At 46.6% G+C, this 25,730-nt stretch overlaps 1 protein-coding gene across 2 annotated transcripts in view; it reads left to right on the forward strand.

Annotated features, from left to right (window-relative positions):
• The first annotated feature begins 4,561 nt into the window (after nt 1–4,561).
• The window catches only part of FAM222B (family with sequence similarity 222 member B), a 79,904-nt gene continuing 58,735 nt past the window's right edge, over nt 4,562–25,730 (forward strand). The window contains exon 1 of one of the 2 annotated variants that reach the window (XM_056127737.1): nt 4,562–4,694. The gene's annotated coding sequence lies outside the window, so the exon portion shown is untranslated. The remainder of the gene's footprint in view (nt 4,695–25,730) is intronic. The other variant, XM_056127739.1, reaches the window with a different exon arrangement.

Genomic DNA, 25,730 nt, shown 5'->3' on the forward strand with positions numbered 1-25,730 from the left:
GAATCCTGGCAGCCGCCATTTTCTAGAACCCAGGCATGCCAGAACAGAAGCAGCAAATGCCAGGCCTCACAGGACAGGGGAGGAACCAGGCCTTCTCCTTCCCACTGCCCTGATAGGACTCTAAGATGAAGCCCACAAACTGCCCCAAGCTATTTATTAAGCTCCTACATGGCCATGATCAGAGACACACACACAATCTCGGAACCGAGCAGCTCACTGCAGAGATCTCTCCAGAACCCTAATTATTAAAATTCTAGAATTCCTAGACATTATATGCTATCCATAACAAGCAATACAAAACAAATTGTCTAGCATTGCCTTTTCAGTAGGTTTGAGTAGTGATGAGACTGGTGTTGAAATATTGAATGTAATCATACTAGAGAGAGTATTATGGAAATTGTCTGCCATACAGGCAGGGGAAGGGTTGGAATTGGGTGGGGGGTATATTGGGGATTTTGGTGGTGGAAAATGTGCATTGGTGAAGGGATGGGTGATTGATCATTGCACAACCGAAACTCAAACATGAAAGCTTTGTAACTGTATCTCACGGTAAATCAATAAAAAAGAAAAAAAGGAAAAAAAAAAAGAAACTCCAGCCTAGGGACTGCAGTGATAGTACAGCAGGCAGGACACTTGCCTTCTACATGGCTGACCCAGTTTTGATACTCAGCATCCTATATGGCCCCCCAAGGACCACCAGGAGCAATTCTTGAGTGCAGAGCCAGGAGTAACCCCTGAGCATTGCTTGGTGTGGCCCAAAACCAAAAGAAAAAAAAATTTTAACACCCTTCCAGAAAGAATGAAACTTCTCACTTGCCTTCTTCCACCTCCCTTCCTTTCCACCTTTTCTTCCTTTCCCGCTTCTTTTATATCTTGCTCCCTATCACTCCAAACTGAACCCCAGAGGGAAGATATTGGATGAGATGGAATGGAAGAATTACATTGGTCAGGAGAAAGGAGAGCTTAGTCCTAGTCTCTTCTTCCATTTGACCTTAGTACTTGATTGCACTTTCTCTAATATAAGTGAACAATATGGTTGAATTCCCACGGCTCAGTTGGACTGTGCAAGGTAATATATTATCACTGTATTATCATCACTCTGCCCCCCCCCACTCTGTGACATTTTTATTCAATAATGGAGCGATAGCACAGCGGTAGGGCGTCTGCCTTGCACGCAGCCAACATGGCCGACCCGAGTTCGATTCCTCCGCCCCTCTCGGAGAGCCCGGCAAGCTACCGAGAGTATTCGATATGCCAGACACAGTAACAACAAAGTCTCCAATGGAGACGTTACTGGGCCCGCTCGAGCAAATCGAGCAATCTATACAAGGGCTGGAGCGATAGCACAGTGGTAGGGTGTTTGCCTTGTGTGCAGTCAGCCTGGCGGCCGAGCCGGGTTTGATTCCTTCGCCCCTCTCAGAGAGCCCGGCAAGCTACCGAGAGTATCTCACCCGCTCCGCAAAGCCTGGCAAGCTACCCGTGATGTATTCGATATGCCAAACACAGTAACAAGTCTCAAAACGGAGGGGCTGGAGCAATAGCACAGCGGGTAGGGCATTTGCCTTGCATGCGGCTGACCTGGGTTTGATTCCCAGCATCCCATATGGTCTCCTGAGCACGGCCAGGAGTGATTCCTGAGTGCAAAGCCAGGAGTGACCCTTGAGCATCGCCGGGTGTGACCCCCCAAAAAAAAGCAAAAAAAAAAAGTCTCAAAATGGAGACATTACTGGGCTTGCTCAAGCAAATCGATGAACAATGACAGTGACAGTGATAGGCACTTGCTTTGCACGCGGCAGACCCAGTTTCTATCCCTGGTACTACATATGGATCCCCAACGCCACTAGGAGTGACCCCTGAGTGCAGAACTGGAGTAAGTTCTGAGCACTGCCAAGCCTGGACCCCTCCAAAATTTATTTTTTCTATTTTAAGATAGCACAGCGGTGGGGCGTTTGCCTTGCACACAGCCAGCCCAGCTGAGCCGGGTTCGATTCCTCTGCCCCTCTCGGAGAGCCTGGCAAGCTACCGAGAGTATCTCGCCCTCACGGCAAAGCCTGGCAAGCTACCCGTGATGTATTCAATATGCCAAACACACTAACAAGTCTCAAAATGGAGACGTTACTGGGCCCGCTCGAGCAAATCAATGAACACGGGAGGACAGTGCTACAGTGCTACAGTGAATCTATACAAGTCAGATATAAAATGGAAACTTAGGGGCTGGAGCAATAGCACAGCGAGTAAGGTGTTTGCCTTGCATGCAGCCAACATGGCCAACACAGGTTCGATTCCCAACATGGACGACACAGGTTCGATTCCCCGCATCCCATATGGTCCCCCAAGCACCGCCAGGAGCAATTCCTGAGTGCATGAGCCAGGAGTAACCCCTGAGCATCGCCGGGTGTGACCCAAAAAGCAGCAAAAAAAAAAATGGAAACTTAGCAGTGTTCCAGTGCATTCTAGGTGTCATCACCTTTTTTTCTTTTTTTTAATCATACCCAGCATTCGGACCATCTCCGAATGCAACAGCTATGTGTACCTAGGTCGAGAGGTCAACATGACAAATGACCTGGCACCCGAGCTGCGCAGGAGGAAGAGAGCGGCTTGGAACGCCTTCAAGAACGTCGAAGAAATAGCTAAGAGGACGAAGAACCTCCGGCTCCGGGCACATCTCTTTGATTCCACTGTTCTTCCTGCATTAACATATGCCTCAGAAACCTGGGCCCTACGCAAACAAGATAAGAACGCCATTCAGGTCTCCCAAAGAAGAATAGAAAGAGCTATGCTTGGAATATCACGTTTCACTCAAATGAGAGAACGAATCCGGAGTTCTGACATCCGTCGACGATCAAGGATCAGGGACGCTGTCTCATTTGCCAAGGTGTCGAAAATCAGATGGGCTGGTCACGTAATGAGATTTAAAGACGACCGTTGGACTAGAGCTGTTACTGATTGGATTCCACGGGATGTCAAGAGACCGCGTGGCCGCCCACCTACCAGATGGTCAGACTTCTTCGTCAAGATCATGAACGATCGGTTTGAGGCCCTTCATGTTCCCGGAGCGAACAGATGCCATTGGGCTACACTAGCACGCGACAGGGACAAATGGAGACGTTACTGGCGCCCGCTCGAGCAAATCGACGACTAACGGGAAGTTAAGTGATTAAGTGAAGTGTGACCCAGCAGTGCTCAGGGCTTATTCTTGGCAGGAATTACTCATGATGGTGCTTTGGGGACCATATAGGATGCCAGGGTTTGATCTGAGAACCTTATGCAAGGTAAGCACTCTATCTTTTGTACTATCTGATCCAGTCCCACTATCAGCAAGTTAACAATGTATACAGGACTTCTGAGTTCCTCACCTTATGGTACATCCTGAGATGTCAGGGTACTTAGTACTTATACAATTACTCCCAATGCAGTCTAGATGTGGTCATCTTTTATTACTGTTGTTGTAGCACTGTAGCACTGTCCTCCTGTTTTTCATCAATTTGCTTGAGCGGGCCCAGTAATGTCTCCATTGTGAGACTTGTTGCTACTGTGTTTGGCATATCGAATATGTCACAGGTAGCTTGCCAGGCCTTGCTGTGCCAGGGATATACTCTCCGTAGCTTGCCCGGCTCTCCGGGAGGGGTGGAGGAATCGAACGTGGGTCAGCCAGGCTGGCTGCTCAAGGCAAACGCCCTACTGCTGTGCTATCGCTCCAGCCCAATTACTGTGATTATTACTTGTTTCTCGGGTCAGATCTGGAATTGTGCAGGGATTACTCCTGGCTCTGCATTCAGGAATCACTCCTGGCGGTTCTCTAGGGACCATATGGGGTAGTGGCGATGGAACCTGGATCAGTCTCAAGCAAGACAAGTGCCCTATCCGCTACTGTACTGTGCGCACGCGCACACACACACACACACACACACACACACACACCATATATATATATATATTTTTTTTATTGAGGCAATGTTGGTTTACAATACTGTGTATGTTTACATGTTTCACACCTCTTCTAAGTATATGTTTCCACACTTCACCCACTAGCAAAGTGCCAATGCGATCATGTTTTTTTTTTTTCTTTTTCGGTTTGATTTTTTGGGAACACTCCTTGGGGTTCAAGGGCTATGCCCAGCACACAGCTTTGATCTGGGGTGGCTCCCTGCAGGCTCAGGGACCATGCAGTGTTGGAATCTGAGTAGGGGTTCCCGCATACAAAGAATGCACTCCAGCCTTCTGAGCCATCTTCCTTGCACGTGATCGTCCTCTTTTAGGAAATTCATTTTTATTATGGATGGTCCTTCAGGTCACCTGAATTCAGACCTTTATGTGCAAGTGCGATCCAGAATTATGAAAAGTGCCATCAAGTCTATGGCTCCTCATGAGCACCACGGTCCCACCGTTTCATAAGCCGTGCGGGGCTTGACTTCTAAACCTCTGAGCCTAACGAGTCCTCTAGGCCAGCGGCCATGTCCACCTGAGACCCAGGGGTCCAGCGCATCAGGCACTGAGGCAGACGCCCCCGGCGCGGGCTGCGCAGGCGCAGGCGGCCCGAGAGGGCCCCGGCACTCCGAGCTGCGCAGGCGCAGGAGTGGCTCCCGGCGAGTCCCGACGGCGGCGGCGGCGACCGAGGGGCCGGGGCGTGGAGCAGCGGTGGCGGCGGCGGGCGACAACGGAGCAGCCATGAGGGCCGGGCCCAGTCACCGACAGTGAGTGGCGGTGGGAGGGGAGGGGCGGTCGCGGGGAAAGGGCCTGCTGGTGGAAGGGCACTGAGGTTCGGGGGGTGGGCTCTGCCGGTCGGAGTCGAAGGGGCGTGGGGGAGGGACAGTTTGAGGTCGATGGTGGGCGAATTGGGGGCGCGGGTGGTCAGGTCGCCGGCCCGCGGGCCGGACGGCTCGGCGGAGAGAAGGGGTGCGCGCTGCGGAGCCCAGGCGCCCACGGCAGGGGCAGTGTCCCGCGCTCCCCGTTTGTCATCGTCCCTTCCCCCCCAGGCTCTGGAGCTTTCGATCTTCTCTCTCTTTCCGCTCGGTTCAGCGGATGGTCGCGGGGTGGGGGACGAAAGCCGCTCTGGAGCCCAGCGGCCACCTCTGTGCCGGGCAGGACAGCTTCCCCCGAGCGATGGGCGGTCCTGGCCAGAGGATGGGAGTCGGGAAACCCTGCTGAGAGCCGACCGGGGCTGAGCGTCAGGCGGGTTCCCAGGGTCCCCAAGTGGCCCGTGATTGACGAAGCCAATAGATAACCTTGAGCAGGTCCCACTTCACCTTTCGGCGCCGCTGGGGGATTCAGTGCTGCCAGGGGCTGCTGCTGCACGCACGCTGTCTGGGATCCGGATCGCGGATGAAAATCGTACGTGTCCAGTCCCTCTGCCGACGTTACTCTATCCCCCAGCAGTGATCTTGATTTCAGACCTGACCGTGATTTATGGGGATGACTGATGTCTTTGTCAGGGCGAAGCGTATTATTTCTAAAATCTTAAGAGGCAGAGCAGATCAGACCAGGGGCAAAAAGAACCGGTTTGTTCTGCGATGGGGCAAAATTAACCATCGGGAAAATCTCCTCCTCTCAGGCATTTGTACAAATGGTGTGTAGCTCCTTCCCCGGGAGAAGGAACTCGCGAATGGAGGGCCAGAGGGCTAAATGCTTTCTGGACAGAACTCATCCGGCTTCTCTTTTAATCCCATCTGTACTAATGTGCTTTATTACCACCCGAGAAAGCTTGTTTGAAAGCTCGGGCTGGGAGAGCTGCCCAGGGATGGAGGAACAAATACAATTTGTCTTTTCTGGGGGGTTCTTTGATGCTTTGGGGTCACATCATGCGGTGCTTAGGATCTGTCCTGGTTCCGTGCTCTGGTGTTTGCTCCTGGCAGTGTGTGGGGGACCAGGTGGTGCTGGGGATCGAACCCTGGCAGCTGAGCTTTCTTTGCTCAGGGTACAATTTCTTCTTCTTTAAAATGTGGAAAGTTCCTTCGCTTGCAAAGTCTCCAGTTGCCCCTCGTCCCCCATGTCTGTTTTGGAGGTCAGATAAGCATATAGCAGCTCTTCAGCTCCACTTTGTCACCCCGCTGGTGGAGCCTCCACAGTGGAGGGCTTCTCAGAGAAAGGCAGCTCTGCAAGACCCCAAGAGGTCCTTTTCTGACAGGCTGAAGCGGCACTCCTGAGGCTTTGTTGTTGCTCTTGTTTAGGTAGACAAAGCGGGGACAGAGTAAACTGTGTGCTTTCCAAGAGAGAAAATGACTTTATAGCCACAGCTTTTGAAGGTGGGGTGGGGTGGGAGACCTCCTCTTAAAAGCACAGAGACAGATGCTTCAGCTTTGGCAGCTTGGAGGATTGTGTGCTTGAAATGGTGAGGCCTTTTCGAGATCAGTGAGTGATTTTGTCTTTCATCCAAGCAAAGGTAGGGAGTGGCTGTTGTAGATCCTTGAAGATTCACAGATAAGGAGAATGAATTATTTTTGTGGGAATTTTTTTCTAGGAATAAGCCTGGTTGTCTTCCGTTTCTGTCTTGTAGACGAGTTTAACTTCTTGTTCCTAGAAATGCACTGTGCTACATTATTTTCACTGTTGTACACTAGTTCCTTGATACTTTCAATCCATAAAGCTAATTCTTTTTTACAGGATTTTTTTCCCCCCTGAAAGAAATGTGTGGTATTTACTGATCATCTTTGGATACAAAAGTTTCCCACATTTGTTCTCTTAATATGGGCTAGTTTTTAGGACTGGAGCTATAGTACATGGGTAGGGCACTTGTCTCCTATGCGGCCAACCTGAGTTCAGTCCTGGGCATCCCATATGGTCCCCGTCCCTGAGTGTAGAGCCAGGAGTAAGTCCTGAGCACTGCTAGGTGTGACCCAAATGCAAGCTCCAAAAAAGTCTAATTTTACAAAGGAATATGAAAGCATTACTTTCTGTTGACACAGTCATAGTTCATTTACAGAATACATTTTTTCCTTTCCTGTTTTTGATTGCTGCTTGGGAGATGTAATAGAAATACAAAATGTTTTTCATTTTGTCAAAATGGATTTGATCCCTGGTGGCGCAGAAAAAGAAAAAGAAAATTTCATGGGCAAAGCTGATTTAGCCATCTCATTTTAATAATCACCTCAATTTAAGTAATTGGGCCTTTTAAAAATTTTGGTAATGCATTTTCCCCTCTATTGGAAATTTCCATCAGTCCAAATAAGTCCTTAAATGTCACTCATGTTATGTAAAAATTCCAATAGAGGTTTGTTCAGTTGTGATGAGAATTTCCTGTCCTTCTCTGCTTCTATGCTCTTTCCTATTTGTGGTTACTTTTTGTTTTTTTAGTTGTGGAGGCCATATCCTTGGGTGCTCAAGGGGTCAGGGCTTCTGGTAGTGCCTGGTGCCTAACCTGGGCTTCATGCATGCGAGGCATGTTCTCTGCCAATTGAGTCATATTCTCGACCCTTGTTTGTGGCTTCTTTTTTCTGTTTGCTTTTGTTCCACAACTGGTGATACTCTTGAGCCACTCATTTAGTGTTCTGGGGTCACTCATGGCATTTTTCAGGGACCACGCTGTACCTGGAATTGAACTGGGGGTTCCTGCATAGAATCCATATGCTGTAGCCCATTGAGCTATTTCCCTGTCCTTGTGGTTACTTGTGTGTGTGTGTGTGTGTGTATGAGTGTGTGTTGTGTGTGTGTGTGTATGAGTGTGTGTTGTGTGTGTGTGTATGTGTGTGTGCGAGTGTGCATGTGCCGACGTGGGGGTGGGAAGGAGGCTGTGAAGCTGTGCTCAGGGGCACAGGTGCTACTCCCAGCCACCTAACCAGTGCTTCAGTGCTAGGGCCTGAGAATGGGGGGCTGCTTGACAACCAGATTACACTTGGTAATGCTTGGAGGGACCTACTGGTACTGGAGATTGGGTGCTGGTGCCCTAACCTCTGAACTCTCTCCCCAACCTTTGTTTTTTTGTTTGATTTTTGCCACACCCAGCTATTGGAGGAGAGGGGGGCAACTCTCAGCTGTGCTCTTACAGTGCTGGGGATTGAACAGTGGCCTCCTGGGTTGAGCTATCTATTTCAGTGGCCACCTGCGGTTACTTTTCAATGTAGGAAAATAACTCTTACCAAATGAGAAGGCTTCCTCTGGGGCCGGGAAAGGATGGTCAGTGTCTTCCTTGATTGCCTATTGTGGGAGCAGTGATCTAAAGTGAGTGTAAGGAGTCTGGAGAGAGCGTGTGCAGAGTGTAAGGCACTTGCTTACTTCGCATGCATCCAACCCGGATTCGATTTCTGACACCACATACAGTCCCTTGAGTCCATCCTGGCATGATCCCTGAGCGTGGAGGGAGGAGTCAGCCCTGAACCCTGCCAGGTGTGGATCAAAAACCAAGAAAAAAAAAAAGAAAAGTAGATCTAAGTATTTCTGGCAGATCTCTGACTTAACAAGGCTAAAAGAAAGGCAGTAAAGTTTTCTGAGTTTTCTGGCTAATTTTTATTCTGACAAAATGAACAAATTTTCTTAAAAAAGCATTTCACGCCTCAGGGAAAATGTTTTTGTTTTTGGTTGGCACCTGGTGGTGCCTGGGGGCTGCTCTTGGGAGCCCTGGCAGCTAGGGGACCATGTAGTGTAGGTATCTGGGGCACCTACATGTAAAGCATGGTTGTAGCCTGTTCGATTGTATCTCTGACCTTTGTTTCTTAAGACCCTATGAAGAGCTGGCAGTGTAGCTGAATGAGGCACGTACTTGGCCTGTAGGAGCCCCGGGTTGATCTCTAGCACTTCATGATCCCCAAGCACCAGTGGGTGTCACTCACCACCTCTCAGCATTGTTGAGTATGGGACTCCCCCAACCCAGTGCCCTTTCATTCTTTTTTTTTTTTTTTTATTTTCCGCACATCTGGCTGTGCTTAGGTCTTATTCCTGGTTTTGCGCTCAGGGATCATTTCTGGTGGGCCTCAAAGTACCTACCATATGGGATTCCGGGCATCAAACCTGGGTTGCTATGTGTGCAATGCAAGTGTTGTACCATCCTTCTGGTCCCACAACTAAAAGCTAATTATTAGTGGTGTTTGTCAAATGTGTACCTTTTTTTTGTGCCCAAATTTATGTCAGAGATGATTATGTCAGAGCCTCTGTCTTCTGGGAGACCATAGCCTACTGGGGGAAATTCAGGTATACAAATTAAAGTAGAATATAGTATCTTGTTTCATCACATCTATGATAGCAGTTATTCTAAGCCTCACAGTTACATACCACTTGAATGCTGCTAGGATGGGAGCCAGATAGTACAGGAGTTCAGGCACATGTCTAGCATGTGGCGACCTCCAGTTCTGGCATCACATGGTACCCCAAGCACAGAGGTGGGGGTAACCTCTGAGCACAACCAGTTGTGACCAACACCCTCCATCCCCTAGTGCTGCTCAATATGTGTGTGTGAGACAAAGGTCTCAAGTAGTGTGTTTTAGAATTGTTGAAGTACTCTTCTAAAGGGAGGTACAGCTTGTTCTGAGACCTCATAGACTGGGCCCAGGTATTGTCAGTAAAGGCCTCCTGCCTGGTGCCTTGCCTACTGGGCCCTTGCCAATGGGCAGGGAGGATAGGACATTCCAGGCAGGCAGTAAAGTCTGAAACGGGAAAGGATAGGGCATTATTGCTGTGTACCATCATATCAGGGCAGGCAGGAGGAAATGAGCTAAGACTTTGGCAGAGGAACATTGTATATGTAGCAGAGCAGGACAGGAAGCTTGGAACATTTTCAGGGTAGATATGAACCTGATTCTTGGATTTTGAACTCCTAAAATGTAGCAACTTTAAAAAAAGATGATTCTCATATATAAATTAGGAAGCGAGAGTAGATGTGAGAAGCAGTGTGGCCAGGGAAGAGCTGAAGCCTTACAGCTGACCAGAGGGGGAGATAAGTGCAAAGTCAGTGTATTCTTGGTGAGGTGAATATTTTCTCAGCAGAGGCGAGTTTAATATCTATTTCTGTCTTTGCCTCTCGACTCTTGATTATATCCTTTTAGAGTTTTGTAATTCAGAATGAAAAGGAATACAATGCATCAGGAAAAATGCTAAATTTTCTTTATTTATAATACAACAAGGAAGATAATAAGTTACCAGATTTGATAGTTCAATTATAAATTGGTGGATTGATAACTGAATCACGTTGTTTCGTGGGAGAATATAGGTCACTTAAGAAATAATTTAAAACTTGTTGGGCCGGGAATGTGACTGAGCAGTAGATCACTTGCCTTGAATATGTGAGGCTCCAGGGTTGATCCCTGACACTGCAAAAAAAGAAAAGGAAAAAAGTGTGACTCTCTAAAGCACTTATACAAAGATTTACTCAAATACTGATTTCTTTATACAGACCCTGAAGTTAGTGCAAAATGTGGAAAACTAAAAATAACCGTAACTTTTTGGTTTTTGTTTTGGTTATTGGCCCACGCTTGGCTGTGCTCAGGACTTATTTCTGGCTCTGTACTCAGGAATTCTTCCTGGTGATGCTTTTGGGCTATATGGTGTGCTGGGGATTGAACCTAGGTTGGCCATGTGCAAGGCCCAGGAATTTAGCTGCTGTACTGTCTCTCTAGCTTCTAACCATAAATTTGTGTAGAGTGTTTATTCTGATCTGTAGGCCAAAACTAAGTTTAAATCTCTTAAAAGTCTTTTGGACTCCCTGGTCTTTTATTGGTTTGTTTTTGGACCACACCTGCCTCAGGGGCTATTCCTGACTCTGTGCTCAGGAGAGACCTCTGATAGTTTGAACTCGGGTTGGCTGGGTTGCAAGGAAATCACCTAATTTACTGTTCTCTCTCTCTCTCTCTCTCTCTCTTTCTCTCTCTCTCTCTCTCCCCCCGCCCCCTCCGCCCAAGGCTCTGTGATCTTATTAAAAGTTGGGTTTGCTACTTTCATCAGTCAAATTCAGTATTTAAATGCCTAACATGTTAGGTATTGTGCTGAAACACTGATAATTAGAATTGGAATGAGGGCTGGAGAAAGGGTATAGGCATTAAGACACTTGCCTTTCAGCTGCCAACGCTGTTCCATTTCTCACACAGCATAGTATTTAAACACTGGCTGGGCCTGATCCCTGAGTTCAGAGTATGTAGATGGTGAGCACTGCTGGGTGTGGCCCAAAAACTCAAAAAAAAGGAAGAAGAAAAGGTAGTGCATCTGGTAGGGCACTTGACTTAAACACGACTGACATGGATTCAATCCCTGGCACCCCATAAGGTCCCCTGAGCCCAACAGGAGTAATTGTGCAGGGTCAGGAATAAGCCCTGAGCATCACCAGTTGTGGTCTAAGAAAAAAAAAGGGGGAAAAAATTCGAATAACACATTTCTTTGTGTGTATTGGGGATGGAACTCAGGGTGTCATTGCATGCACTCTGCCAAATTACATCCCCATCCATAATCCTGGTTTGTATGTATAAATACTTACAAAGGTACATGCACACACACATGTACGCAAAGCATGTACTGAGTCACCCTGGCCTCAAAAAAATTAAGCAATTTTAGTATATGTGTGTATGTATGTATGTTTGTATTTCTGGGATGGAACACAGAATCTCAGGCATCCAGAGCATGTACTGTACCACTGAGATACAGCCCCACTCTTATAATTCTGGTTTATAATTCTTATTTTCCCCTATCCTTTGTATCCTTTGTTGTAATTACCACTGCCGTGATTAAGGCTTGCACACTTTATTTTGGTTTTTTTGGGGGGTCACACCTAACTGTGCTTAGGTCTTACTCCTGGCTCTGAGCTCAGGGATCACTCCTAGCTGTGCTGGAGAACCATACGAATTGAATCAGGTTTGCTGCACGAAAGGCAAGCAACATACCTACTTTATTATCTCTGCAGCCCCTGTTCTGTTTTATAAAAAAAAAAAAATGGGCTAGAGCACAGCGGGTGAGGCATTTGCCTTGCATGCAGTCGACCAGGTTCGATTCCCAGCATCCCATATGGTCCCCTGAACACTGCCAGGGATGATTCCTGAGTGCAGAGCCAGGAGTAACCCCTGTGCATTTGTGCATCGCTGGGTGTGACCCAAAAAGAAAAAAAAAATCTTAAATTTATTTATTTATTTTTTCTTTTTGGGTCACACCCGGCTATGCTCAGGGGTTACTCCTGGCTCATGCACTCAAGAATTACTCCTGGCGGTGCTTGGGGGACCATATGGGATGCTGGGAATCGAACCTGGGTCGGCCATGTTGGCTGCGTGTAAGGCAAATGCTCTACCTGCTGTGCTATCGCTCCAGCCCCATAAATTTAGTTTTGATTACTTTGGGAGTGAACTCGGGACCTCACGTACAAGAAGGCAAGCATTCTATTGCTGAGTCACATCTCTTGCACCCCAATCTCTCTCCCTTTTTTATTTTTTTTTTGAGCCACATCTGACTGTGCTCAGGAACCACTCCTGGTGGGTTCGGGAGTCTTTAGGGATACCAGGGATTTCAGGTAAGCTCTGTGCAAGGCATGCACCCTATCTCCTATACTATTGCTGTGGCCTCTCAATTTTTTGTTGTTTATTTGTTTTAGGTCCACAACTAGCAGAGCTCAGGACCTACTCCTAACTCATTAGTTGGGAATTGTCCTGGCCTGGGAGGACTTTGTGGTGCTGGCAATTGAAATTGTGCTTCCTGCATGCAAAGCTTGCACTTAGCCCATTGACTTATCTCTCTGACCTCATAATCCTATTTTTAAAATTATTTTTTAATCGGGGCTGGAGCGATAGCACAGCGGGTAGGGTGTTTGCCTTGTGCGCAGCCAACCTGGGTTGGATACCTCTGCCCCTCGCGGAGAGCCCGGCAAGCTACCAAGAGTATCCCGCCTGCACGGCAAAGCCTGGCAAGCTACCCATGACGTATTTGATATGCCAAAAACAGTAATAACAAGTCTCACAATGGAGATGTTACTGGTCCCGCTTGAGCAAATTGATGAACAATGGGAGGACAGTGCTACAGTGCTTTTTTAATTGGGGCACACCTAGGAGTACTCAGGGATCACTTCTGGTGGACTCAGGGAACTATGTGTGGAGCTAGGGATCGAACCTGGGTTGACAGTGTGTAGGGCAAGCATCCTACCTATTGCACTTATCTCTTCAGCCCTGTTTTTCTGAAAGAATTCTTACTTTGGGGGCCAGAGAGAAAGTACAGCAGGCAAGGTGGTTGCCTTGAATATGGCTGACTTGGATTAGATCCCCTGAGCTCACCAGGAATGATTCCTGAGTGTAGAGTCAAGAGTAACCCCTGAACATCCCCTCCAGAAAAGAAAAAAAAAAAAGCTTACTTTGGACCAGAGACATAGTACAGGGCTTAAGCACTTCCCTTACATGCAGTTGACCCTATCCCTGGCACCAGAGATGGTCTGCTGAGCACCATTAGTTGTAATGCCTGAGCACAGAGCCAAGAGTAAGCCTTCATTACCTCCAGATATAACTCCCAAACCAAATATAAACAGACAAATAAATGAGAGAGTAAATTCTTACTTCTCAGTTTATAAAACTTGCATTTAACACAGTTAAAAAAGTTCAAGACCCAGAGACTAGCGAGATTGTTCAGTGGGTAAGGTGTTTGCCTTGCATGTAGCCAACCTGGTTCCATCTCCAGTACCACATATGGTCCCTGGAGTGCCTCCAGTAGTAATCCCTGAACACAGAGCCAAGAATAAGCCCTGAATTCTGTTAGGTTAGACCTCCCCCTAAAAAACCCAAAACAAAAATAGTTAGGGCTGGCTGGCTGGTACAATGGGTTTAAGTACTTAAACTTACATGTCGTCAACTGTTTTCATGCTTGATACCAGATATGATCTCTACCAAGCCAGGATGATACCTGAGCAGAGAGCCAGGAGTAAGCCCCAAGCACAACTGGGTGTGGCCCCAACTCCCTTAAAACAAATTTACCAGGGCTGGGGAGATAGTATGACAGTTAAGGCACTTGATTTGCTTGTAGTTGTCCTATATGCAAGGGTGTAATCCCTGGGACTCCATATGATTCCTGGAGCCTACCAGGGACAATCCCTGAGGATAGGGTCAGACTAAGCCCTGAGCATTACCAGATGTGGCCCAAACACCAGAATAATAAATAAAAGTTTACCAATATACCAGTAGTACAAAATTAAACAGCATTATAAATTATTCTATGGGGTCAGTATGCAACTGACCTGGGTTTAATTCCTGGCACCTCATATGGTTCCCTGAGCCTTGCCACGGCTGGGTGTGGCCGCCAAACAAAATAGTGTACATTGTTCTAACCTTGGGCTGGAGCTATAGTACAGCGGTAGGGCGTTTGCCTTGCACGCAGCCAACATGGCTGACCCGAGTTCGATTCCTCCGCCCCTCTCGGAGAGCCCGGCAAGCTACCGAGAGTATCTCGCCCGCACGGCAGAGCCTGGCAAGCCCCCCGTGACGTATTCGATATGCCAGACACAGTAACAACAAAGTCTCCAATGGAGACATTACTGGGCCCGCTCGAGCAAATTGATGATCAATGGGAGGGCCTTTACTTTACTTACTTTACTATGATTGTCAATGTTTTTTTTTGATTACACCTGGCAATACTTAGGGGTTATTCCTGGCTCTGCGCTCAGGAAATACTCCTGGCGTTGTTCGAGGAACCATATGGGTGGGATCGTGTGGGTTGAATTTGGGTCAGCCACATGCAAGGCAAATGCCCTACCTGTTGTACTGCTGTACTACCATTCTGGCCCCATAATTCACATTTTAATTGGAGACCAACACATAGATAATTATGAATCAGTACAATAAGTGCTGTCATTAAGAAAAATTAAGTGCTATGGGAGCACTGTTCTGAAGATTGGAGAAGACTTCCTAGGGAGTCATTCGGTCCTTAAGAGAAGAAATTAATTTGGTTGTTTCAATAGAAAAGAATTGGACACAGTGTTGTTTTAGGTGCAGAGAACTGGGGCACAAAGTCACCCCAAGTATGGGTGTAGACATGTGGTACAGGTTTTAATGTGGATAATGTAGATAATGGGGTATGAGGAAGGATTGGAAATTAGGTGTAAGATTAAGAAGTTAGGTGTAGGACCATTGTAGTGCCAAGGAGTTATGGGAGAGTTTTAAACCAGGTCATATCAATATTTTTTTTATTGCGATGCTGGAGATGGAAAGAGGAGTGTCATGCACGCATGCACTTTATCATGAGCCACATATCAGACCCTCAGGCTTGTTTCTTTGTTTTTGGGTCACATTGGTGGTGCTCAAGGGGTACTCTTGGCAGTACTCTGGGAACCATATGATCCCCCTCTAGCATGCAGAGTATGTACTCAACTCATTAAGCTCTCTCTAGACCATACATTTTTTTTTCCGTTTTGGGACTGAACCCTGGCCTCCAGAAATTCAGAGCATGCATTCAGTTCATTGAGTTCATATCTGATCCTCACGGCAGGTTTTTTTTGTTTTGAGGGCATACTGGTGATGCTCATGGGTTATTCCTTGGTCTGTGCTCAGGCATCACTCCCGGTGGTGCTCAGGGAACCATAATGGGATGCTGGGTATTGAATCAGGTCAGTGCATGCAAGGCAAACACCCTGCCTACTGTTTTATCTCTTCGGCCCTTTACCACAATATTTTTTTTAATTTATTTTTTTATGTAGGAGTATTGCCGTTTATTCAGCCATTGATGAGCTGATTGAATTGTACCACAATATTAAAAACACACACACACACAATTTTGGGACTAGAGTGAGGTAAGCAACTTGCTTGCATACTGCTGACTTGAGTTTGATCTGTGGTACTGTGTATGGTCCTCCAAGCCCCGGTAGCAGTGATCTCTCAGCACAGAGCCAGGAGTAAACCCTGAGCACTGCCTGGTGATCCAAAATAAAATAGGGGCCAGAGAGATAATACAGCCAGTAAGAACCTTGCCTTGCACATGGCAGGCCTTGGTTTTGATTCCTGGCTTCCCTGAGAACTGCCAGGAGTGAATCCTGAGTACAGAGTCTGGAGTAAACGCAGAGTATCACCGGATGTGGTCCCAAAACAGACAAAACCTACAACCCACCCCAATAAAAGAAATAAAATATCATACGGTGCCATGCATATTAAATACAGCTCTAAGGACTAAAATAGTCCCACTAAAAATTTACAAGCATTTTCTTTTTTCGGGGTGTGCATATTGAACCTAGAGATCAAAGGCCTGTTCTATCCTCCATCTGTGAGCTTCATCCCTGACCTGTAAATGTTTCTTTTTTGTTTGTGTTTTTGGCCACTCCTGCTGATATTCAGGGCTTACTCCTGACTCTGCACTCAGGAATTACTCTCGGCAATGCTCATGGGACCATATGGGATGCCAGGGATCGAACCCGGGTCATCTGTGTACAAGGCAAGTGCCAGACCCTGTGTACTATCACTACAGCCCCTATTTTAATTTAAATTTATTTTTTTCCCCATTCCCCCACCCCCGGCTCCTCTCAGACAAACAAATCCCAGAATGCCCTGCCCTCTAATTTTATTTTTTAGCTTCATTTAAAAATAAATGGGGGCCGAGAGAGAGTACAGGGGGTAAAGCACTTGCACTGGCACTTGCACTGGGTCTTGCACTGGCTAGTCCTCGCTCAATCCATAGTGCCTGAAGTGATTCCTGAGCACAAGCTAGCAATAAGCCTTTAGTACAGCTGGGTATGGCCCACCTCCCATGCCCAGTGTTCTCTTTTGTTGTGATTATTGGAAATTACACATGGGCAATTTTAAAAAATTGTTTTTGGGCCACACCCAGTGGTGCTCAGAGCTTAATTCTGACTCTCTGCTCAAGGATCACTCCTGAGGGGTTAAGGGAACCATATGAGGTACAGGGGATCGAACCTGGGTCAGCCACATGCAAGGCAAGTCCTCTGCCAGCTGTACTAGCGCTCTGACCCCTATTTTTGTTTTATTTTGGGGTCATACCCAGCAGTCCTCAGGGCTTAGTCTTGGTGCTACATCAGGGATCACTTCTGGCAGTACTGGGGCACCATATGGGATGTTGGGGATTGAAGGCATGTTGGCCACATAGAAGGCAAGCACCCTATCCATTGTACTATCCCTCTGGCCTCTATTTTTTAATTATTCATTTTGTTTTGTTTTTGGGGCCACACTTGGCTGTACTCAGGACTAATACCTGGCTCTGTTTTAGGTTATCACTCCTGGCAATGCTTGAGTGAGATTCATATGAGATTCTTGGGATCAAACCTGGTTCAGCTGCATGCAATGCAGGTGCTCTGCCCGCTGTACAATTGCTTTGTCCACACACATGCTTTACTTTGGTATTTGGCACTTGGTCACAGTGCTCACTAGAGGCCACAATTTTTTTTTTCAGGGATTTGAACTTAGGACCTCACATATTCAAGGCAAGTGTTTCATACGTGGCCATCATATATTTTTAGTTGCGAGATTGCACACTTGCTTGCAGGGGCTTGCAGTCTTCAGTCATGTCACAACAGGTTGCATACCTCATCATGGTGGTACTCACAGTGGGATTTGGTATGGTGAAAATCACACTGTTGTCGTATTGGGTTCCCAGACACTTTATTTATTTATTTATTTATTTTTACATTTTTATTAGTGAGACATCATGAGGTACAGTTGTAGACTTACAAATTTTTGTGCTTGGGTTTCAATTATACAATGATCAAATACCCATCCCTCCACCAGTGCCCATTTCCCACCACCATGGATCCCAGTATCCCTCCCACTCCCCATCCCCCCTATCCCCCCCTGCCTCTGTGGCAGGGCATGCCCTTTTGTTCTCTCTCTCTTATTGCCAGACACTTTATTCTTAAATTATTTTTGGTTGTGCGCCACATCCAGCAATGCACAGGGGTTACTCCTGGCTCCGTGCTCGAATCACTTCTGGCCGTGCTTGAGGGATCATCTGGGATTCCAGGGATTAAACCTGGGTGAGCTGCATGCAAGGCAAGCTCCCTACCCACTGTTCTTTAGTTGCTGAGATCACACTGGATTTTTGCAGGCAGCATTAGAGATTTAACTCAGTTCCATGATGCAGGATGGGTGCTTTTGCCACGGAGCCACCCCGTGACTCTCTGTGAGCATTTCCAGTGCACTTGCCATGCACAAGTGAGGCTCCGACTTAATCTTACCAATCTCACCTGTGCTGGAGAGTAGCTCAGTGGGTTGAGTCTGAGTCCGTGCCTTTGCATGCAGGAAGCCTGGGTTCAGGCTCTGCCACCGCTTGGTCCCTCTGGCACTGCCATGAGTGACTCCCAAGCATAGAGCTGGGAGTAGCTACTGAGTACTGCCAGGTGTGGCCCCCAAATAGAAATCAGTCATCTGGTCGGTTTTCATATTTCCAGTGTTCTCAGTAACTTTTCAGTTGTTTGTTTGAAATGGTACAGAACTAAGGTCCATGTCTGCTGTTTTCTTTAATTTTTTTCTTTTTTTGGGTCACACCCGGTGATGCACAGGAGTTACTCCTGGCTCATGCACTCAGGAATTACTCCTGGCAATGCTCAGCGGACCATATGGGATGCTGGGAATCGAACCCTGGTCGGCCGTGTGTTAGGCAAACGCCCAACCCTCTGTGCTATCACTCCAGCCCCTGTTCTGTTTTCTTTAAATCTATCCATTTACCTGTCTATTGGCTGCCAGGCATTGAACCCAGTTGCTCACACTTCAGGTATGTGTTTTACTCTGAGCCATATCCTCGGACCCTGAGATTTCTCTTTTTTATCTGCTTATTATCATTCTTTGATATTTGGTACTTGGTCACAGTGCTCACCAGAGGTCACAATTTTTTTTCAGGGATTTGAACCTAGGACCTCACATATTCAAACCCACTATGTGACACATGTAAGGTAGGTGAACCTGGGTCAGCCACATGCAAGGCCAGCCAGCACCACAACAAGTACTGTGCTGCTGAACTATATCCTCAGCTCAGATTTCTCCTTTATATAAGGTGTTATTGGGACAAGGCATATGGTTTATAATCACACGTGCCTAACGTGTGAAACCCTAGGTTTAATTTCCTAGTACTGAAAAATGAAGTTTGTGCATAAAGGTGTTAGGTCATGCACCTCATATGCCCAAGCCCCAGGTTTGATTCCTGACACTCCCTAAAAGGCCTGATACTAGAAGGTTCGAAGGACTAGCACAGTGACTTAGAGGGCCTCGCCAGCACGTGGTCATGAGTTTGAATCTCCAGTGTCTTATATTTATAGAGCACAATTGTGGCATCTCTGCTGACTCATCCCCAGCCCCACAAGTGGTATTCTACCACACCGATGCCTGGTGTCTGTGCATAGCACAAATGGATTCTGATTTGTGCTGTGGTGAGCTGGGCAACTAAAATGATGTGAGAAACACAGCTAGGAAGAGGGCTGTGGTGAACATACATCTAAGCATCTTGGTGAGCCCTGGCCAGCACCACAACAAGTACTGTGAGTACTTGCCCTAGGGCCAGAGAGATTGTACAGCCTTGCATGTGGCTGACCCAGGTTCAATCCCTGGCAGGTGCTCACAATGTCAGGCACATGTTTAAGCAGCACAACCTAAGCAGTACACTTTCATGAGCACTGTGGCTAGGAGTGCAAGTTCTGTAACCTGATGTGTGACCCTTCGCAAGCACCACAGCCAGCATCTGTGTGACCCTCCGCCCCCCACCCTGGCCCCCAAGTCATCCCAAGGCAGCAACAATGATGAAGCAGGGATCGGAATAACAATAATAAGAGCTACTGTTGCCTTCTGCTCTTGGAGAATTGCTTTTACAGTATATCTGCAAAGTAGGACATCCTCTTTTAGCATCTTCCTTGTCTTGCTGTCATTCAAAACACAGATGTGTGTATTGCCCACTCTAGGAGCTAAGAAGAAAGCAGCTAGTATAGCTAATTCTTGCCTGTTCAGAGTTTTTTTTTTCTCCTGGTGGGAAAAATAAGTAAGCTAAGTCAGTTATGGATTGTTCAATGTTAAAAGTGATATTTGGGCTGGAGAGATAGGGGTTAAAGTGCTTGCCTTGGATCCTGCTGGTGCTTGTGGATCCCAGTGGCCACAGTTTGAATTCTCAGCACTACATATGGTCCCTTGAGCAGTACGCCTGGGTTGCTCTTCAACACAGAGCCAGGAATAGCCCCCAGAACACTGCTGAGTGTCACCCTAACCCACCCACCCTACAACTAAAAGTGATGATGGAGGACCTCAGGTGCAATGGAGGCATTAACTTTAACCCATGTTTGGGGGATTAAGAAAGCCCTGTGGGTGTGTAGGAACCTGGGGAGATGGCTCAGAGGGTAGAATACATGCTCTGCACGCAGAAGCCCTGGGATTCAATCTTTGGCACTGCATGATCTCTCAACAATTCTCAGTCTTTGTACTTTAGAAGACCATTCTTCTATCCAATCTTTTGAGGGAGGGAAACCTCTTAAGCAGTGCACAGCGGTGGTGGTGGGGGTTCCGGGTTACCCCAGATGTTCTTTTAAAAAATTTTGGAGCAAGACTCTTTGGGGTTCAAGGACCACTTCTGGCACCATGTCAGGACTCACACCTGGGGGTGCTCATGGTGCCAGAATTTGAACTTGGCTGAACTTGGCTGCAGTTACATGCATGGTAAGTGCCTTAGTTTTGGCTTCTTCAATTTTTTTTTTTTTAATGAAGCAAGATAATTTTTATTGAGTAAAACTTAGAAAGACTTGAAGGGAAAGAGGAACTATGTGTTCAAGAGAGAACACGGGTTTTTCCAGAGTGGGAAAAGTTGGCAAGAGAAAAGCAAGTGAGATATGTGTTCAAGGGAGAATGCTGGCTTAAAAATCAAGCCCATTTTTCCTTTTATTTAGTGAAGTAAAATAATTCTTTTGTGCATGTGTGTCATGCCTGGCAGTGCTCAGGACTTACTCCTGGTTGTGTGCTCAGGAATTAGTCCTGGTGGTACAAAGGAGACCATTTGGGGTGTCAGGGATCAAACTCGTGTTGGCCATTTGCAAGGCAAATGTTCTCTCTTGTCCCCTTGTTTTGCTTATGTTTGGGCCACAGTGTCCTGGGCTGTGCTCAGAGCTCAGGACTCCTGATTCTCAGTCCAGAGATCATTCCTGGCAGGGTCTGGGATTGGTGCAAGCACCTTACCCATTATATGATCTCTCCAGCCCAGAATAGTTTTATTTAAAGAAATTCACATAGAGAAATGTGTGGGAAGAGATAGAGATTATCATTCATGAGAGAACATGGGCTTCTTCAGGGAGAAAAAGGTGAGAGTACTTATCTCAGGTTGCGATGTTTCCAGGGTGGAGAATGAGTTCCACATGCCTTTACAAAGTGGGTTTGGTATTAGAGTTCTTCCAAACTGCCTTGGCCTAGATATATAAAAGTTTATCTCGGTGTTGTTACAAGGAAAAAGCCATGACTTTTGATTCATTGGAAAAAGCTGTGACAATTCATTATATTTCTTGTACTTAGAGACTATTCTTGCCTTTGTGCTTAGAGACCCAGGCAGTGCTTGGGGGAGTAGGAGGTGCTAGGGAGTCCAACTGGGACCAGCATGATGCAAGGCAAGTGCCTTTTTCTATACTATCTGGCTCTCCATTCTTTTTGGGGGGGAGGGGAGATAGTGTTTGGGCCACATCTGGCAATGCTCAGTGCTCCTGGTTCTGAGTTCAGAAGTCACTCCTGACAATGCTTGGGGACCTTACATGTTGCTGGCAATCAAATCTGGCTTGGCTGCATGCAAGTCTTTCCCACTGCACTATCTTGTGGTCCCTGGAGGAGGAAGGTTTCAGAAATAATTGAGGACTGGGGAATTAGCGCATGCTTTTTTTTTAAAAAAAATTAATTAATTATTATTATTTTCATGCTTTGGGCTCTAGGATTAATTCCTGGTATCGCATGATACCTACGCAGCAAGCCATCACCAACAGGTGTACCTTAAAAACCAAAAATAGAAATATTTGACAAATTAGTTGTGAAATGTTTATGAAAAGTTAAAGGAACTAAAATAGCTAAAACCATTTTGCAAAACGGCTATGAAGTTTTTGATACTACCTGATTTAAACACCTACTGAGTGGGCTATAGAGATGGTTTAAAGGACTAGAGCGTATGCTTTGTGTGCGGGAGGCCCAAGTTTGAGTCCTAGAACTGCTGGGTGTGTACCTCCTCCTCCTAAAAAAGTTTTTTTTAATCTAGCACTAGAAGCAAGAGTTAGAAAAGAAAAGTATTGAGGGTTTGGAGAAACAGTGCATTCATTGCCTTAGAGCATCGACTTTGCAAGTGTTTGATCGTGAGTTCAAATCCCCAGTGTCCCAGGGCCAGGAGTGAGCTCTGAGCACAAGGGGCTATAGGATGTATAACCCCAAATCCCATCGCCACCAAGAGGAGGGGGGAAGAGGGAGAGAGAAGGAGAGAGGGAGGGGAAGAGAGAATATTTCATTAATTCTGATGTTTTTGTTTTGGGTCCTCAGGGGATACTCCCAGCTCTCACTCAGAGATCACTCCTGTTTGGCTTGAGGACCATATGAGATGCTGGGGATCAAATCTGGGGTTGTCAGCATGCAAGGCAAATACTATCCACTGTACTGTTGCTCCAGTCCAGTCCCATTTTATTTTTTTTGTTAAGTTTGCTTTTTGTTGTCCTTGTTTTGTTTTGGGGCCATACCTGGCAGTGCTCTGGGCTCTGCACTCAGGAATTACCCCTGGCAGTGTTTGGGAACCTTATGGGATACTTGGATTGAACCCATGTCAGCCGTGTGCAAGCAAGCTCCTTACCTGCTTATACTTTCTCTCTGGCCCCCAAGTTTGTTTTTTTGGGGGGGGGATTTTTTTTTTTTTTTTTACTTTCTTTATCACACCCGGCGGTGCTCAGAGGTTGCTCCTGGCTCTGCACTAAGGAATGACTCCTGGCGATGCTCGGGGGACCATATGGGATGGTGGGGATTAAACCCGGGTCTGCCACATGCAGCAACTCATGTACTGTTGCTTCAGTCCCCCAAGTTTGCTTATTGTTAAACCTGAATATACTGGCTTTCCTTTCCTACTCTTTTTCCTGCTCTCCAAGGACGCTGCTGTGTCACCCAAAAATGTCTTTCATTTCAGTGAAAAATTATTCCCTAATGAGATTTATCATATTAATTAGGGATATGTGGACTTTATTTATTTATTTATTTTGCTTTTTGGGTCACTCCCAACAATGCTCAGGGGTTATTCCTGGCTCTGCACTCAGGAATTACTCCTGGCAGAGCTGGGGAGACCATATGGGATAGCGGGGATCGAACACGGGTCAGCCGCGTGTAAGGCAAACGCCCTACCCGCTGTACTATCGCTTCAGCCCCAGGAGATGTGGACTTTAGAGTTTAGCTAAGCTATCTCCTTGGGATTGCTTTGTGGACTGAGTGAGTCTTGGACACGTAGATTAGTGTGGCAGGAGTCATCCTTAATATCCTGGAAGTTGTTATCTAGCTCACAGATGAGTATGAATTTTCAGATTTGGGAAGACAGAGATAACATGCTGTGATTTTTGTGATTTTTTTAGTCAGCTGGATCAGCTCCAGTATTGATTAACATCCTTTCCCCTCAACTTGACATCCGTTCTTTTAGCTCTGATACTGCTGTCCTGTGAGAGGCCATTTCAGATATTCCCTGATGTTTCTGGACTTTTGTTCTGCATTTTTTTTTCTTTTCAGGTCACACTTGACAATACTCAGGGGTTACTCCTGGCTTTGCACTCAAGAATCACTCCTGGCAATGCTCAGGGGACCATATGGGATGCTGGGAATTGAACCCATGTCAGCCACATGCTAGGCAAATGCCCTACCCGCTGTGCTATCACTCTAGCCCCTATTCTGCATTTTCATTTCACAAATACATTAAAAAAATTTTTTTTCCAAGAGAGGAAAGGAGGCCTGGGGCCCCTCCACTATTTTGGTTCTGTCAACTGGATTGGTGATTCACTTCAAGGATACAATGCTGTTTGGGCCCTTTAGTGCTGTAGATTATTCAGACCACCCAGTGTGCTGTGGCTCTAAGGCTGTCGCCAGCGATGAACAGGAACATTGTGGTGTCTGGGATCAAACTGGGGTCAGTTGAACTCAAGGTATGTCCCTTACCTCCTGTACTGTCTCTCTGACCTTTTGACTTTTCACCAGATCTCAAATTTCTGAGTTAGGACTGTTATTCAGCTAGAATAAAACTGTATCTGTGTGGGAACCAGCTTACTTGGATTTAACCATCCTTGGCATCCCATTGCCCCCGGAACACTACCAGGAATGGCCCTGGAGGTTCCCAGAGCACCACCAAGTGTGGCCTTGTATACCTTGAGCAGGGTTTGAGTCCTGGGTCTAGAGAATTTTGGGTCTCTGGTTAGTTCCCTGTGTCAGTATTTACCTGTTCTATTTATTTAGGTAGTTAGTTTTGGGGCCACACCTGGCAATATGCAGGGTTTACTCCTGACTCTGAACTCAAAAATCACTCCTAGCAGGGCTTGGGGTGCCACGTGGTGCTAGGGATTGGATCCAGTTTGGTATGATAGTACAGCCTTAACTGCTGTATTATCACTCCAGCCCCTGCATAACTTATTTATCTGAATCTTCAGTCGTTCTTTCTTCAGTCTGTGGTCTGTGCCCACCCTAAATCCAGATACTGTTTATTTTTCTGCTATTAATAAAACTAGTCTTCCCCCTACTTGTTCACTTTCTCACTGCTTATTTATTTGGTTTTGTCCCCACCACTCCACTGAGAGTCCTCCGTTAGTGACCTAATTGTCAGCTCAGACAGTACTTTTTTTTTTTTTTTTTTTGCTTTGTGGGTCACACCTGAAGATACACAAGAGTTACTCCTAGCTTTGCACTCAGGAATTACGAATTACTCCTAGCGGTGCTAGGGGGAACATATGGGATGCTGGGAATCAAACCAGGGTCGGCTGCTTGCAAGGCAAATGCCCTACCCGCTGTGCTGTGGCTCCAGTCCAAATGGTCCTTTTCAATTCTTAGTTTCTTTAAACCATGGTACTGTGTACATTTGATTTTTCTCTTCCCCCTATTCCTGCTTAGTTTTCTTCATAGTCTCATGGTCATTACTTTCATCCAGTCTCTACATGTTGATGTTCCTGTGAATTCTGTTATTAGTCACCACCTTCTTTTTTTATTCTTCACAGGTGATGTAATTCACTACACACACTGATACATCATCTAAATCTCTATATTTAACTCAACTTTTTCTCTCTCCTGGAATCTAGGCGCCCATATATCTGAAATCTACCGGACATTTCATGAGGACCTCAGAAGTCATCTTCTCTACTAATATAAATAAGTTCTTTTGTGTTCTGTTTTGTGTTGTGGTTTTGTTTTTGGAACCTTACCTGATGATGCTTAGGGCTTATTCCTGGCTCTGTGGTACGGAATCACTCCTTGCAGCAGTCCAGGAACCATATGTGGTAGCGGGGATTGAACCTGTGTCGGCTATATACAAAGCAAGTGCCTTATTCGCTGTTATTCTCTCTGCTCCCTGTTGCTTTTATATTAGATTTTTAGTTCTCTCTTTTTTTGGGGGGGGGGTAGGGGCTGTACCTGGTAGTGTTCAGGGTACTACTTTTGGTTCTTTGTTCAGGAATGACCTCTGGCAGTTCTCAGGGGACCAGATGTGATATTGGATCTCACCCTTTGGAGAGGAGGGTGAGATCAGATGAGAACCCTGATCAGCTGTGTGCAAGGCAAGTGTCTTTTTTCTTTCTTTTTGGGTCACACCCGGCGATGCTCAGGGGTTATGCCTGGCTCTGCACTCAGGAATTACTCCTGGTGGTGCTCAGGGGATCATATGGGATGCTGGGAATAGAACCCAGGTTGGCC

Source organism: Sorex fumeus, unplaced genomic scaffold (genome assembly GCF_029834395.1).
Source record: "Sorex fumeus unplaced genomic scaffold, SorFum_2.1 ptg000063l, whole genome shotgun sequence".
In the NCBI taxonomy this organism is placed as follows: domain Eukaryota; kingdom Metazoa; phylum Chordata; class Mammalia; order Eulipotyphla; family Soricidae; genus Sorex; species Sorex fumeus.